A 16,945-nucleotide genomic window follows, 5' to 3' on the forward strand; every position below is an offset into this window, starting at 1 on the left:
AATCGTTTTCGTACTTCCTTTTAGTCATATTTATAATAAAATATATTGGACCCGAACGCGTTAACTTTTCTATCAATTCTGCGTAAATATTTTACATGCGGAACAATATATACAAAGTAGAAAATTATCTGATTTTGTTCTTTTAACATATGTAGTATGTTGTCTTATTTATTGTCAGTGAAAGAGTCAGAAGATAATTAAAATTGTGTTATATGGAAATTGGAGGGATTGTAGTTACATTTCGATCATAACAAAATTTTGTTGACATTGATAAAATTTAGGAGATGTGGGATTTCCATTGCAGTCCTCCTTAACGAACTTTCAGTAGTTTTCAGCATATCTCTGTAATTTTTCTCTTCTTCTGTAACACCTTAAGGCTATTGCTTTATTCAGGTGGTCTTTGTTGGACCTAGAAGTTCGAATTCCTGTCGATAAAACAATTAATTACTACATTTTTTAACAAACTGGGCTTTTGATTTTTAGCTGGTGGTAATTTCAATGCCAAACATCCATTGTGGGGATCTCATCTTACTAATCCCAAAGGCCGCGAACTATACAATGGCATTATTCATCATAACTCTCAACATAGAGATAAACTCAACTAGGAATTTATATCTCAAAACCATAAGACAGGTTCCGGTTAAAGATATTCGGTGTACATCAAACATAAAAAGCACACGCTTTTGCCAACCATCTTAAAGATATTTTCCAGTAAGTAATAAGTATTCAGTAGCACTAGCATCGTGAGGACGTCGAATCATCACGATTGCCCAAGTCTAATGGATAGCCTCTTACATACGTAAGACTCTCAGGGGTCCAATCTGAAATATCGCGTTTAAAAATACAAAGTCTCCAGGTCCTGATAACACCGACGCTTGGACAATCAAAAACCTTTCAAAGAAATGTCTATTACTTTTGGTCTTGCTTTTTAATAGTAGCTTCAAATTGAGCCATTTCCCCACGAAGTGGAAATATTCTGAAATTATAATGATACCAAACCCAAACAAGCCGGAAAATGAATTATCTTCATATATAAGCCTACTGACAATATTCTCGAAAATACTCGAAAAAATATTTCTTCGAAGGCTACTGCCAGAGCTGGAAAACGATCAATTGAAGCATGTTCGCGAATGAAATTGTAAAGCGACAGATTTGGAAATGTTCAGGAAATGAAACCGTTTAAAAGCTTAAAGTTTTATCTATTTTGGATTTTTTTTTATTTTTTCAATAGTAATCTGTCTATTTAGAATGAATAAATTGAAAGAAAAAATTAATAAAAATAGTTAAACTAATAAAAAAAACGAAATTAAACTCTTTAAATGTTAAAACGTTTTATATCCAAAATTAAATGGATGTTAACACGTTATTCCACTATGCATAACATATAGTAGGATGGCGTTTGAAACGTTTTTCCGTCAACGTATTTGGAAAGTAAAGGTTTCAAAACCAAAAAAATTGTATTTCAGTAATACAAACAAACAAAGAAGAACAAAACGAAAAATGTTTTATTTCAAATAATTTAAACGATATTTCCGCAAAATGTAATTCACAACGGATATGTAGTAAATAGTATAGGAGTATCAATATATGTATTGATTTATCTTTCATGGCAACTGTTTTTATAAACAGAAATTTGTATCCACTTTGCAGCAGTTATTTTGCACAAAGGATTTCTATATAAATTTTTGACTAGCATCTCGAAGTTTTTAAATTCATATGGAGCCATTTCATGAATGTGGAATGGATTCGAAGGCCTTGCAAAATGAATCATATGACACACATCTGCTGGTGTATAAAGTTGAGCTGTTTTTTTCTTATTTTCGATAAGTGCAAAATCCCGGTCGCATGGCAGAAAGCTGTGCCCTGAAGTAAGAAATTTTTGATTCACTTCAGAAAAGTATTTGGTCAGAAGGCTGTGGCACAAAGCAATCATAAGCCAGTTGTTATTTTGTCCAACGCATCTATCGGACCATATAATCAATTTTCTAATTTGATCAGTTTCCAGAATACTGAATTTTAATGTGTTTCCAAATACATGAAGCTATACATATCGACCGTATTTTCTGAGATATTATGGACAGCAAAATTATAATTGGAATACTGTCGCTGATAAAATACATCAGAATGTGTGAGATTCGGTGTGAAAATCACTTGCTGCATATCGACACATATGACTACGGTATTTTGTGAATTTTTGCCAGCGTTGGAATCATTTCGAAGTAGCGCATATGTTTTATCTGCTTGCTCGTGATGAGCTGTCGCCAATTTTTGAATATTTTCAAATCGTTCCGTATTTTCAACGGCAATCATATCAATAAAATACTTGTCACAAACCTTGCAAGTATCACTTCTTGGGAAACCAAATCGTAGTTTGCGTTCTGTATGAAAAATGTGCTTATATGTGTTGTACGAAATTTGAGTATCCGGATATTTAACTTTGTATAACTCGTACATTGTTTTAATATTTAAATTGGGGTTAAGACAATTTTTCGGGATGTTGAACGACCATAGTGACTTTCTTGGCTGGGAAAGCTTACTATGTGTTCATCAACGCTCAGTTTTTTCTGTTCTATGATTTTGTGGGGACGATTTTCATGTTTTCCTCGCTGATCATCAATGTTTTTTCCATATTTTACTTTTTCAACCAAAATTTGAACTCTGCGCTGCGTTATCTTCATATTTTAAAATAAAAAGTAAAGTAAAAATCAACGAAAAACAACAGCAAGAAAATATTTACCTGAAATGTGTGACAAAACATTTTTTTGCACACTCTCTCTCTTTTTCCGTTTGAAAGCACCAAAAAATAAAATACTGTTGTATTTCGTATAGAACTCCCCTCTTTAACTCTTCTTCTTTTAGGTTCGCTCAATTCAAGAAGTGAGGATAGAAATAAACATTGCTCGTTATAATTTTTGCTATAAAAGTTATCAAAAAGGTTCTTCATTTGTTCATTATCAAGTTTTGCACAATGGAAATTACAATGGCAATCAAAAATCTATTACAAAATAGTTCAAAATGTATATGAAATAAAAATTATGTACTTAAAACGTTTTTCCACTATACCTGCTTGGGGGCATATTTTGCTGGTATAACTTGTTTTTTTCTATTAATATAAGATTGCCCACTATTTTTTAGCTTTTTATACTCTCGCAACAAAGTTGCTAAGGAGAGTATTATAGTTTGGTTCACATAACGGTTGTTTGTAAGTCCTAAAACTAAAAGAGTCAGATATAGGGTTATATATACCAAAGTGATCAGGGTGACTAGTAGAGTCAAATCCGGATGTCTGTCTGTCCGTCCGTCCGTCTATCCGTCCGTCCGTCCGTCTGTCCGTCCGTCTGTCCGTCCGTCCGTCCGTGCAAGCTGTAACTTGAGTAAAAATTGAGCTATCATGATGAAACTTGGTACATGTATTTCTTGGCTCCATAAGAAGGTTAAGTTCGAGATGCGCAAAATCGGTTCACTGCCACGCCCACAAAATGGCGGAAACCGAAAACCTATAAAGTGTCATAACTAAGCCATAAATAAAGATATTAAAGTGAAATTTGGCACAAAGGATCGCATTAGGGGGGGGGCATGTTTGGTCGTATTTTTTTTTGGAAAAGTGGTCGTGGCCCCGCCCCCTACTAAGTTTTTTGTATATATCTCGAAAACTACTATAGCTATGTCAACGAAACTCTACAGAATCGAAATCGTTTCTTGAGGCATTTCCATATACAGTTCAAAAATGGAAGAAATCGGATAATAACCACGCCCACCTCCCATACAAAGGTTATGTTGAAAATCACTAAAAGTGCGTTAACCGACTAACAAAAAACGTCAGAAACACAAAATTTTACGGAAGAAATGGCAGAAGGAAGCTGCAACCGAGCCTATTTTTAAAAATTGAAAATGGGCGTGGCGTCGCCCACTTATGGACCAAAAACCATATCTCAGGAACTACTCGACCGATTTCAATGAAATTCAGTATATAGTATTTCCTTAACACTTTGATGACATGTACGAAATCTTCTTCCAATATAACGCTATTTTAAATTCCATCTGATGCCTTCTCTGTATAATATACATTAGGAAACCAATGATGATAGCGGAATAAAACTTTACACAAATACGGTATTTGAACTGAGGTATCCCTTGTGGAAAAATTGTCGTGATCGGTATATAACTTTTCAAGGTCCCTGATATCGAACACGAAGAACTCATTGCCTAACCTAACCTAACCTAATTTCCACCGAAAATATCGGTAAATCTCTCAGAATTTCATTCTAATTAATTTTACAGCAAAATAAAAAAATATGTAAAAGACGGATAATGAAATCTCGATTATCACTTTATCGTGCGAGAGTATAAAATGTTCGGTGACACCCGAACTTAGCCCTTCCTTACTTGTTATTATTGAAATCTTTCCAATTTTCTAAATTTATTTTCCTTTTGGAGCCTCTACACAGTGGTTCCATTTGTATGGAGGATAGCGACAAAAATAGTTAGAATAGAGATACTGACCTGCAATATACACAGCATATTTCTGTTCATGCAAGTACGATATTCTGAAAAAATCGCAATTGTATAACGCCCACTTTTCATATTCTACATACATATATAATTCTAACGTTAAAATACCTGAGCATGTAATAAATTTTGTTCCAATTCCCGGATTTATTATTAATAAATAGAAAGGAAAACAGATGTGGCATTTAATTTTATAAACAATTTATTTTCACAGTTCAAATAAAATTTTTATTAATTTGGAAGAAAAATATGGACGTTGTAAACCTCAATAAAAAATTCCTTTACATAATTTGTCTTCCAACAATTCTATTGTAGATTTTAATAATGCGCTTTTCTTTTTGCATGGCAATTTTCGTTGACCTGTAATAAATGGATCTGAGCTCAACAATAACATATTAAGTTAAGTCCGTATTTGTTTGCAATTCGAGAAGTTTTCCTCATATGTTGAAGCCTATACCTCTTAATATCCTTGTTTTTGGCTTCCGCAGCTTCCTCTGATAGTTCTCCAATGGATATTATTGCACTTTCGATGACTTCGGAACCATGCACTAGGATCTTGTGAACTGAAGGTGGAAGATAGAACCAAGGGTACTTCTCTACAAGCCCTTTCGCAGTTTCAAGTGCGAATTGCTTAAATTTGTCCGCGTTTATTTTAATCTCAGAGAGAGGGAGTGAGACAACAACAACTAATTCTACATTTGTTTATTGACATTACTTGCAAAAACCAATGCTATAACACGCACATTTGATGTACAAAATACACTTTGAAACTAAAAAGTTAGGTTAGTTTAATGAACTTTATTTAGAAACCTGCAAATCCCTGCACATGAACTTAATACTATTTTAAACTATATACTTTTATCAACATTTACACACTAATCCGGTCACTGCATTCGGTTGACAAAGTTAGTAAATCTCCAAATACATTTAACAAAGAACAACAAAACTGAATCAAAAAGACACTTCATTAAAATTTGTTATTCTAAAAACAACAGCACAATTTAAAAACTTGTTATTACTGAAAAATAATACTATTACCATCTACTTTAATTTCCATTTTCAGTATTTTTAATTAGACACTTTTTTAAATTAAACTTTTGCAGTTGAATGTACACGTTGCTTTCGCTTTTATTTTTGTCAACTATTTACTTCTGTGCAAGGCCGTACATATGTTGCTTTCACTCAAGAAGTTCCGTTAGAAATAATCAAAACAAACTCAAAATATATAAATTTGATGGCATATGCAACTATTTATTTAGCTACAAGCCCTATATATTAAACATAGACTTTTTTATTTTTGTCGAATGGGAGAACCACCGTGCTCTAACACACTTATCAAGCACACGAAAACACTCACTTTTTGCCATTGTACACACAATAAATAAGTCACTTGGAACGTTATTCCACTGAGTGCTTGTATTAAAATGCGATTTGAATACGAACAAGTGCAATAATATGCCTAATTTTGATTTGAATTGATAAAAGAGAGCCATTATAACAGTAATCTGCAAAAAAACCGGTTTTGAAAAAATTGTCGCTTGCAACGTTATTCGCGAACTTGCTTCAATTATTCAGATCATCAGTTTGGTTTCAGACATATGCACGGCACACCAAGACAATGTCGTCGCGTTGTGAAAACTATACTTAGTAGCTTGGAGGAGAAGAAGTATTTTAGTGCAATTTTCCTAAATATTCAACAGGCAATTGACAAAGTCTGGCACTCGGGCTTACTGTATAATATCAAAGAGATATTACCACCATAGAGTGGAGTACTATCTCTTCCTCAGATCTTATTTGAGTCAAAGAAATCTCAGATATACACAAAATAAGGGTAGGTGTCCTGCAAGGAAATGTTTTGGGACCAACACTATATACAAATTTTACCGCAGTCAGTATTGGTAAATGGTAATTTAACAGTTGCCACCTATCCAGACGACACTGTTGTACTCTCATCTGCCTGCTCGGCTAGCGAAGCTGCTGAAACTGCACAAGCACAGCTAAATGAAATGCAATATAGGTTTTGCAACAGGAACATCTTTGTAAATCTTGGAAATTCAACACATATAACTTTCACTTTGAGGAAGGAAGAGTGCTCCGGTGTGAATCTTAATAATTCCAAAATCCAATTGTGTAAAATTTCTCAGATTATATTTAGAAAAATGGCTTTCTTGGTGTGAGCAAATTAAAGACAAGAGAACACAGCTCAAAACTAAAAGTAGAAAAATGTGTTGGTTGTTTGGCCCTAAGTCTAAACTTAGTTTACAAAACAAAATTCTTCTCTATAAAAATATGTTGAAACTCGTATGGTTTTATGGCATTCAAATCTGGGGTACAGCAAGTAGATCCAACATAGACATAATTCAAACGTTCCAATCAAAAAACCTTAGACTTGCTAACGATCCGTGGTACCTTAAAAATATTCATCTCCATAAGGATCTTACAATGCCTATGGTGATTGATGAAATAAAAAGATACAGCTCAAGGTACATAACAAGATTAAATTGGCTCCCTAATCCAAATGCTCTATATTTATTAGACAACTGCGACTACACACAACGATTGAAAAGACTACATCATCTAGACCTGCCATTTAGATCGTAAGGACTATGTATGCATAAAATGCAAGGTATATATATATGTAAATACTAGTCACTAATAACCGTATATTAAGGCCAAATTGCACTTAATGCATCAATGTGAATCACAATAATCAATTGCATTTACTTATTGTTTTACAACATATTGTAAATTAAGATATATAAATAAAAAAAATCAATGCAGAGGAGTCGATATACAAAGCTTTGTTAAATAACAAAAACCAATGAAATTCTCATATCAAATGAATTAATTTTCGACAAAATGGACATGATAAGAGTATAAAATATTGAACTAAAATGTACTTATTCATAAATTTGTGTAACATGTTGTGACAAAAGCCAGAATTCATACACATGTAATATTTTCATGTATTTTTTCAATTTTTAATACCACATAACATTTCTAACTACACCTTAACTAATCAAAATTGTTTCCTCTATATGAACTATAGAATAGGAAGGAAGTATGTAGGAAATAACATTGTCAGTGAACTTTTCAAGTTTGAATTGAACGTAAATAATAAATGTATAAATCTTCAAGGATATTTGTTTGTTTTACATTATAAAATGTGTTTCAAACAAAGCTGCAAAATGGAATATATACTTTCGAAACTTTTTGGCAGTTTTAAGTTTCAATTTATTTATGCATTTCAAATAAATTTTGCGTGGGCACTAACACATATCACTAGGCTTGGAAGCATTTTATTAACACAATTTTCAAGTAATGAATGGAAAGGGAGAAGTTATTTTTGTGCTGTTGTTATTTTCATTTTTCATTTTAATTCGTTAAAAAGAAAAACTTTTAAGGTAAAATCAATTTATCGTAAATATACATAGCATATATGATAGAAATTCAATTTGGTGCGCAAGCAGAAAAGTGTGTCACGACATATGTCCACAATATTTGCATATGCATATTAGGGTGCCCGTTGATGACACTATGAGGTTTCGGCTTTAGCCCTAAAAAAAATGATCGAACCGAAACAGTCTTTAATTTCTACTAAACTTTGCCTAAATCTTGGGATTTTTTTTATTTTATCCTAGGTAAATAAACTTACAATTTAGAACTAAAAGAAAATTAAATTAATTTGTGCTCTACAGAAATGGTTTTATTAGTTTTTTGCACAAAAAAAACCATTTAATAGTTATGCACAGTTAATGTTATACATCAAATGTGTTGGGCATCCAAACAAGTCTTACAAATTCAATGTTGATCATACAACATGGTGTACTCGTACTCATGAACGAAGTAATAACATTTAGACACAATTAAAACTAAATGAATGTTTATTGATTGAGTGTAAGAACTAAGACTTCAGGGCTAAAAAAAAAATGATTTGTAATAACGAATCCCCTAATGTCCCAAGCGAAATTTCATTTTACTTTCCACACTTACCAACTTTGTGTTTTAAACGGCTGAACGGTTCTGTAATTCCAAAGCACCGGGCCTGAAGGGAATCCCGAACGGGGCCTGCAGCTCGCATGTCTGCGAGAAGAAATTTTTCCTAAGGTAAAGAAAATGCATTTCATGTGATAAACGCTTTTAATTCGGCTTACTGGCACATACATATATTGCATGCATTAGGGGCCAAAAGCACAATTCTACCAGCTGAGCATCATAAAGTTTGAAATGCTGCTATTTTATAACACAGATAAGGAATCATCCAAATTTAGTGCGCAGGAGAAGCGATTATATTTGTAAAAATAATCTTGCCCTCAGATTTCATAAGCCGCAACTATTCTAAAGTTCTATCCATGAACTACTTCAATATATGTATATAAATAACGATAACAAGCACTAGGAAAACATTAAAATCCTTATAAAAGATGAGTAAATAAATGAGAGGTTTTATAGTGAGAGAAAAAAACCGATAAACATAAAAAGATATAAACATAAATTGAGGAACACTATAGCTCCCATAAAAGCTGAACGACCGGAATCAAACGCTTGTGTGGTAAAATTTTATTATTTGACGAGATATCTTCAAGAAATTGGGGTTATCTCCCAAGGCAACGATACATTCATCCAAGAAATTGTACAGATCGAAGAACTATAGCATATAGCTGCCTTAATAACTGAACGATCGGAATCATGTTGTTGTAAGGAATCTTCTGTATTTGTGAAGAGTGATATAGCTTCGGTGCCAACCAAATTTAACTTTTTTTATCAAACCATTTGATAATTTTGTTTCAATATGATAGTTTATCCAAATGCTAAAAGTAATTGCTCGGATCTAAAAATTTTTGTAAGAAAAGTGACAATACGCAGAGTCAGTGCAGTCTGGCTATTATAATTTTTGTACGTCAATAAAGAGACAAAGTTTTAAAATCATTGTTAATGAACTTTCAAATAAACGCAAATTCAACGGTTATACAGGAATAAATTTTATTCAAAGTTTATTTACAGAAATATAAATCTCTTGAAAAAATCCAAAAGGGGTATGCTCTTGCTCTTGCAAAACCTGGTGCACGGTGCAAGCATTGCAAATTTACAACGGCACAACAACAAACACACGCAGAAAAATATTTGCAGGGGCTGTGAAATATGTCAGACCAAAACCCGTGTATATTAGCGTGCAATGTCACGCAAAAATAAAATTGCAACCCTGTTGTAGTTGCCATTTTACATAAAGACATATTACGTCGTTAAATTGTTGAGAAAAGTAAATTTTAATTAGATTTTATAATTTCTATTTAAATTATAAAGTTTTGTTACAGTTTTTTTTTGTTAAAAATGTATGCAGAAGGTGCGCCAATTCACAATAGCCATGCACAATAGTCATTTACAATAAATTGACTGAATCAGTCGCTCATATATCACTAGATTCTGCAATGGGTGCTCTCGTGCCCTTGTAAATTTCGGTGTAGTATTTTTGCAATCTGCAATCTTGCAAGAGCAAGAGAATACCCCTAATATAATGTCTCTAAATAAATAAGAAATAACCAATAACTTACAACTCTGTCTGAAAAAAATAAGTGAAATTCTATAGAGAGATATGTGTATAAAACAAATAGATATTTGTATAAATCGAAGCGTATGAGGGCAAATCCAATTACCAGTAAATAAAATTTGACATTATTGCTTTGCTTGCAACAATTTAAAATTGCTGGTATACCATGCAATTAACAACAACAATGCTTTTATTACACAAAGAAAATATATGGCACGAAATAGTTCTACTAATATGTACATATTGGTAAACCAGTATGGTATATATGTACATACATCTGTGGATGATATTGAACAATGAAAAAAGCTCAAGCGACAAACCAAAATGGGAATGCAGCTGTAATTGCAGAACTTTTGCACACATGCAATTATTTATGGGCGCATAAATATGCACACATACATATGCTCGTATTTGACTATATGGAAATGGAAACGAAGATGCTTGCTTTATATAGTTTCTCATTTCTATAATATTAAGTCATGGTTTTATGTATTTTAGAAAAAGTTGCGACAAAGCAAATTTGCGTGTTAGATGCGCCAAGAAAAACTAGAAAAAACAAAATTTACGATTACTGCAAATTTTATTGTGATTTTATGCACGACCAATTGACTTGATAGTTTTAATCCTTGTTCTAATATACACAATAATAGTACTAGATACATAATATCAAACAATGTATATGTATGTATATGCTACAGTTTAACAAGTCTCTTCTTCTTTAGTAGAGTAGACACCGCTTACGCGGTTATAGCCGAGTTTATCGCACCAGTCGTTCATTCTTTTCGCTGTTTGGCGTCAATTGGAGATACCAAGCGAAGCCAGGTCCTTCTTCCCCTGGTCTTTTCAAAAGATTGGAGTCTTCCGTTGACTTTGCTCTTAGCGTCGGCGCATCTATACTCGTACATATTCGCACTGTAAGACAAACTGAAATAATCGCACATACTTGTGCTGAATATGTATACTTATGGATGTGTGTCATCACTTCGAGCTATAAGGTAAGAACAGATCAATTACCTTAGCCGTTTTTAAAGTTCGTTGAAAATTTAATAAGATATAACAGAGAAACTAAATAAAGTATAATAACAGCGTCGAACGATGTCCGTTGTACAAAGGATACCCCATAAAGAGTTAAGTATTGTATAAAATAAAGTCAGTTAAAGCCTATCATTAGTAAAATATAGTTACGGCCAAACAAGCACATGTGTCTGTTTGCAAGTGCATTTGACGGAAGTGTTTGTAGCAGCGACACTTATGCTAGTGAGAGAGTGATTGGTTTTTGCCATTCAGCGCTAGAATAACATTTCAAAGCGTACAAGGTGCACTCACGATGTAAGTTTTGGTCAACAAATTTGCTTTCACGGACTTAAAAAAAATGGGGAAAATCATATAAAAGAGTTCGGAAAAGGAGAACTGTTAAAAACTTGCCACTTTAGAAATAACTGAACTCGTCTTTGCTTATTTTCTTACATTCACTACATACCATACATATGTATATGTGCATGCGTTTTCAGCTATTTTATACTTTTTTATTAGCTTCACTGGCAAATTGATTTCTGTAAACATTTAACAACGTTACTTGAAAAATGATATGCTACAATACGGTTATTCATGCCACCAATCAAGAGCCACGAGAACAGAACGAAAGCATAGCAGACGCACAGAAATAGGGCGAATCAATGCTTGCAATGATGCTAGCCATATTCTACGTGGTTTCATTATAAAAATTTCAGGCAAAACTCCTTGTCATGCTTTATATGGAATGCAGATAAATGTACCTCGGCCTGGCAGGGCAAGATTTTCATCGCTGAATAAAAAGTGGCGTATGACTGACACAATTACATGCATGCATTTCAAGAAACACTAGCCGCCATAACATTGCTATATCGTTATTTTTGTGCAAATGCATATCATAAATGAAAGTCAAGAACTGGGACAAGCTTTAACTTCTAAGCGTGGAGTTTATAATTTATATCTTTATTTTTTTAATGTTGATGACGATTAGCAGTAAAAATTGTGAATTTTAAGAATCCTTGTTGAAATAGCCAAAATTCTAATATTGAACGTTGCTCGAACATAAAAGAACTGACTACTTCTGAATCATATAGCAGCATAATATCTAAAAGTACTTATCAAGATATATTTTCCATTTAATTATGAAGTGTTACTTTTTTATAATTTATTTCTACCCTGAACAGGGTATATTAAGTTTGTCTCCGAAGAAATTGTTCAGATCGGTTAACTTTAGCATATAGCTGCCATACAAACTGAACGATCGGAAAACAGTTTCTTGTATGGAAAACTTTTGCATTTGACAATGTATCTTCACAAAAGTTGGCATAGATTATTTTCTAGGGCAAAAAAGTTATCTCCGAAAAAATTTTTCAGATCGGATTGCTATAGCATAATAGCTTCCATGTAAACTGAACACATAGTTAGTAAAAGAGATGCATCTGTGACGTGTATATTATTAGCTTCCGTGCAGCCGAAGTTAACGTTTTTTCTTGTTTTTATTAAGGTTTCGGGTAAGAAAAAAATAAATATTTACCCAGAAGAATTGTATATACACACGATCAACATCATTGAAGTATTTTCGTTCGTAGCACATATGAATGCAATTGGTTTAACTAAAATAAATCGTAAGCAAATGAACACACACAAGTTATGTACATATGTTTTATGCTCACACCAAGGCAGCGCGCCAAAAATTATGTTTACATTTTTATATAAAAGAGCATTTGAATAGTGACTGTTGGCGGAACTGAGCACACTTCTCATTAATTTATAAAATCTTTTACCAGAATAGAATCCCATTACCTTATTCTTTCTGTTGAAAAAGCGAATAGAAGGCAGCTTAACCGTCAACATAAGTAAAACTCAAATGCTTTTTATTTTCTAGGTGGTATAAGTAGCCAACGTGCCTTTCCTCGTTTCTCTGGAGGTTCACGTGGTTAACCTGATGACAAGGTGAATACCTAAGGCTAAACCTTTATAATGGCCTAGGAATTTGGCAGTTTGAATGGTTATAATCAAAAAAGTTTTTATAAAAATAATCCTTTGTATCTGTGAAGGGTATTTATTAGCTCCGGTTAACATTTTTACACTTTTGCAACATGTTGTTGCTACAGAGTACTATAATTTGGTTCACGTAATCATTGTAAAGGGTGATTTTTTAAGAGCTTGATAACTTTTTCTTAAAAAAAAACGCATAAAATTTGCAAAATCTCATCGGTTCTTTATTTGAAACGTTAGATTGGTTCATGACATTTACTTTTTGAAGATAATTTCATTTAAATGTTGACCGCGGCTGCGTCTTAGGTGGTCCATTCGGAAAGTCCAATTTTGGGCAACTTTTTCGAGCATTTCGGCCGGAATACCCCGAATTTCTTCGGAAATGTTGTCTTCCAAAGCTGGAATAGTTGCTGGCTTATTTCTGTAGACTTTAGACTTGACGTAGCCCCACAAAAAATAGTCTAAAGGCGTTAAATCGCATGATCTTGGTGGCCAACTTACGGGTCCATTTCTTGAGATGAATTGTTGTCCGAAGTTTTCCCTCAAAATGGCCATAGAATCGCGGAGCTGTGTTGCATGTAGCGCCATCTTGTTGAAACCACATGTCAACCAAGTTCAGTTCTTCCATTTTTGGCAACAAAAAGTTTGTTAGCATCGAACGATAGCGATCGCCATTCACCGTAACGTTGCGTCCAACAGCATCTTTGAAAAAATACGGTCCAATGATTCCACCAGCGTACAAACCACACCAAACAGTGCATTTTTCGGGATGCATGGGCAGTTCTTGAACGGCTTCTGGTTGCTCTTCACCCCAAATGCGGCAATTTTGCTTATTTACGTAGCCATTCAACCAGAAATGAGCCTCATCGCTGAACAAAATTTGTCGATAAAAAAACGGATTTTCTGCCAACTTTTCTAGGGCCCATTCACTGAAAATTCGACGTTGTGGCAGATCGTTCGGCTTCAGTTCTTGCACGAGCTGTATTTTATACGGTTTTACACCAAGATCTTTGCGTAAAATCTTCCATGTGGTCGAATAACACAAACCCAATTGCTGCGAACGGCGACGAATCGACATTTCACGGTCTTCAGCCACACTCTCAGAAACAGACGCAATATTCTCTTCTGTACGCACTGTACGCATTCGTGTGGTTGGTTTAATGTCCAATAAAGTAAACTGAGTGCGAAACTTGTCACAATCGCATTAATTGTTTGCTCACTTGGTCGATTATGTAGACATAAATCGGACGTAAAGCGCGAAACACATTTCGAACCGAACACTGATTTTGGTAATAAATTCAATGATTTGCAAGCGTTGCTCGTTAGTAAGTCTATTCATGATGAAATGTCAAAGCAACTGAGCATCTTTCTCTTTGACACCATGTCTGAAATCCCACGTGATCTGTCAAATACTAATGCATGAAATCCTAACCTCAAAAAAATCACCCGTGAGTAAAACGTATCATCCTTCGTGGCTAGAAGCAATACTTCGTCGCATTATTGCAATCTTCCAACACATGATTCAAAGCACATTATTGCCTCCGGCTTTGCTCTGCAAATACAAATGTATAAAAGCACGCATACACACGTGCTCCAACAACTTTAATAATGTACAATTTATGAACTTTTTCTAAGTTCAATTTAATTTCAAATGCTGCATACTTGGAATATTCAGCTACAAGAAAACCTATGCAATATAAAGCGCGAGTGTTTGAGTAAGCTGTGAAGAATGTGAGAACTATCTGCCTGGTACATACAAATACAAGATTACAATAGTCTGAAACCATATTTTGGCAAGCAATATTACAATAAAACCTTAAATACACGTTTGTAACGATGTATTCGGTAAGGGTGCCTTGAGTTCAGCCGGCCATCTCAGTGTCGTTGCCTGCAGCACTGGGAGGACTTTTAGCAAATACTAAGAAATATAACCTATAAATATATGTAAGTTAATTTATAAATATGAATGGGTCCATCCAATAGTGGTCATAATTGCAATATATTCAACCGTTGGACAGAGGTTCTATGATCATCCTCCCAAAATAGAAAATAGCAAAATTATGCCGAGTAGTTGCGTGCCTTCTGTCGAATGTATGTACAAACGAGGTTTTGTATGCTTAAAGCAATTGTTCAAAGTTCAATAAGCGAATATCTGCATTGCGTCTCAGGACTACGTACTAATGTACGGCGTATATATGTATGTAAATGCAAACCCATAACAAAATATTTGTGCAATGCATCCGCATTACATAAATAATAATGCACATATGTAAGTAGTTATATTTTGATCTATGACTGTGTTTGTTAGCTAAATGCGAAAGTAAGAAAGCAATATTTCTTAACATATTATGCCCACATGGAAACACACGACTTTACATGTTACACATATTAGAGTGTCCTCCAATTCCCAAGTTAATTGATTTTTTTTTTTTTGCAAACTCCCTCTGAATTTTCAGGTTTGCCCTAAAAATAAATATCTAATATAAACAAGCTATTAATTTTGCTTTTACAGTAAGAGCGTGGTCGACTTTACGGATAATGAAAGATTTCGCTCTAATTTCTTCGCGAGCTGATAGAGGGAAGCGTTGTCCTTGATGCATTGTCAACAAAGGTTCAGTTGTCGTTGATCTTTTGAAAGAGAATCACGTTAAATGCCATGAGTGCTACGAAGCCGTGTTCCTTTGCATCCACCTGAAAAGTCCCAATATGTCACAATCAGCGGCTGCTAAATATATGAGAAAGTCGAAGGCATTTGTACAGAAGTGTATACAGATATAGTGGCAAAAAATGTCGATAATTTACCACAACGTGGTTCGATAGAAAAAGTGAACAAAAAAGATGAAAAAAGAATAGTGAATCTGTTTTCACGGAATCCTGCGAACAGAACTAGCAAAATTATTGGCGAAAGGTTAAGACATATCCTACAAAACTATCCGAACCCTTCTTCATAATCATGATCTGAAAAGGCGCAATACAATGAAAGCGACTCGCTTGAGCGCATGAGAATATTGATAGAGATTTTGAAAATGTCATTTTTACTTATGAATGTTCTATTTGGGCACGTTCTGTCCTCACGCGAGCCTGATCAACTTCCACCAATAGGCTTGTTCAGCGGACCGTAAAACATGGAATAAAGGTGCATCTTCGGGGCTACTTCTCAAAACAGGAATTCGGCACTTTGTACCTCGTTACTGACAACCTAAACCGAGAAAATGATAAAAATCTATAAAAAGGCTTAACTGCTACATATTTGCCAAACGATGGTTCATCAGAAAAAATGAAGATTGGATTCTGCAGGAGGACAGCGATCCTGAACACCGCAACAAGCTCTGTACTCAGTGGAAAACTCAATCTGGCATCGTTACATTGGATTGGCCGTCGCAGTCGCCCGATGCAAACCCTATTGAAAATGTGTGGGCATATATGTATGTATTAAACAGAAGACGCACATACACTTTGAAGCAGTTGTCCTACGAAATTCGTCGGATCTGGAGATCCTTGCCACTAGAATAAGCCGTCAAATCAGTAGAAAGCATGCCTCGGAGATGCCAGGCAATAATCGACGCCGGTGGTGACTGGAAATATTATTGACGAAATTGCATCATTGTTTGTAATGTGTACAATGCATAAATAAATATGAAAGTTTCATAAAATATTTTTTTTTTTATAAATTAACACGACCACGCTCTTACTTGACAGACTGTAAATCGTGCTTTAATCGCTTTACTCTTGCCGTATATTTAACTGGGATCTTTTTGAGTAACACTAGCAAAAAACATATTTTCCTCTTTATAAAAATGCGTCCAATGACCTAAGCAGTCCTACAAGTGATTTAGTATACATTTTGTGTTGCTCATACGGCATGGTGTACTATATGAA

This window comes from Bactrocera dorsalis, chromosome 5 (genome assembly GCF_023373825.1).
Source record: "Bactrocera dorsalis isolate Fly_Bdor chromosome 5, ASM2337382v1, whole genome shotgun sequence".
In the NCBI taxonomy this organism is placed as follows: Eukaryota; Metazoa; Arthropoda; class Insecta; order Diptera; family Tephritidae; genus Bactrocera; species Bactrocera dorsalis.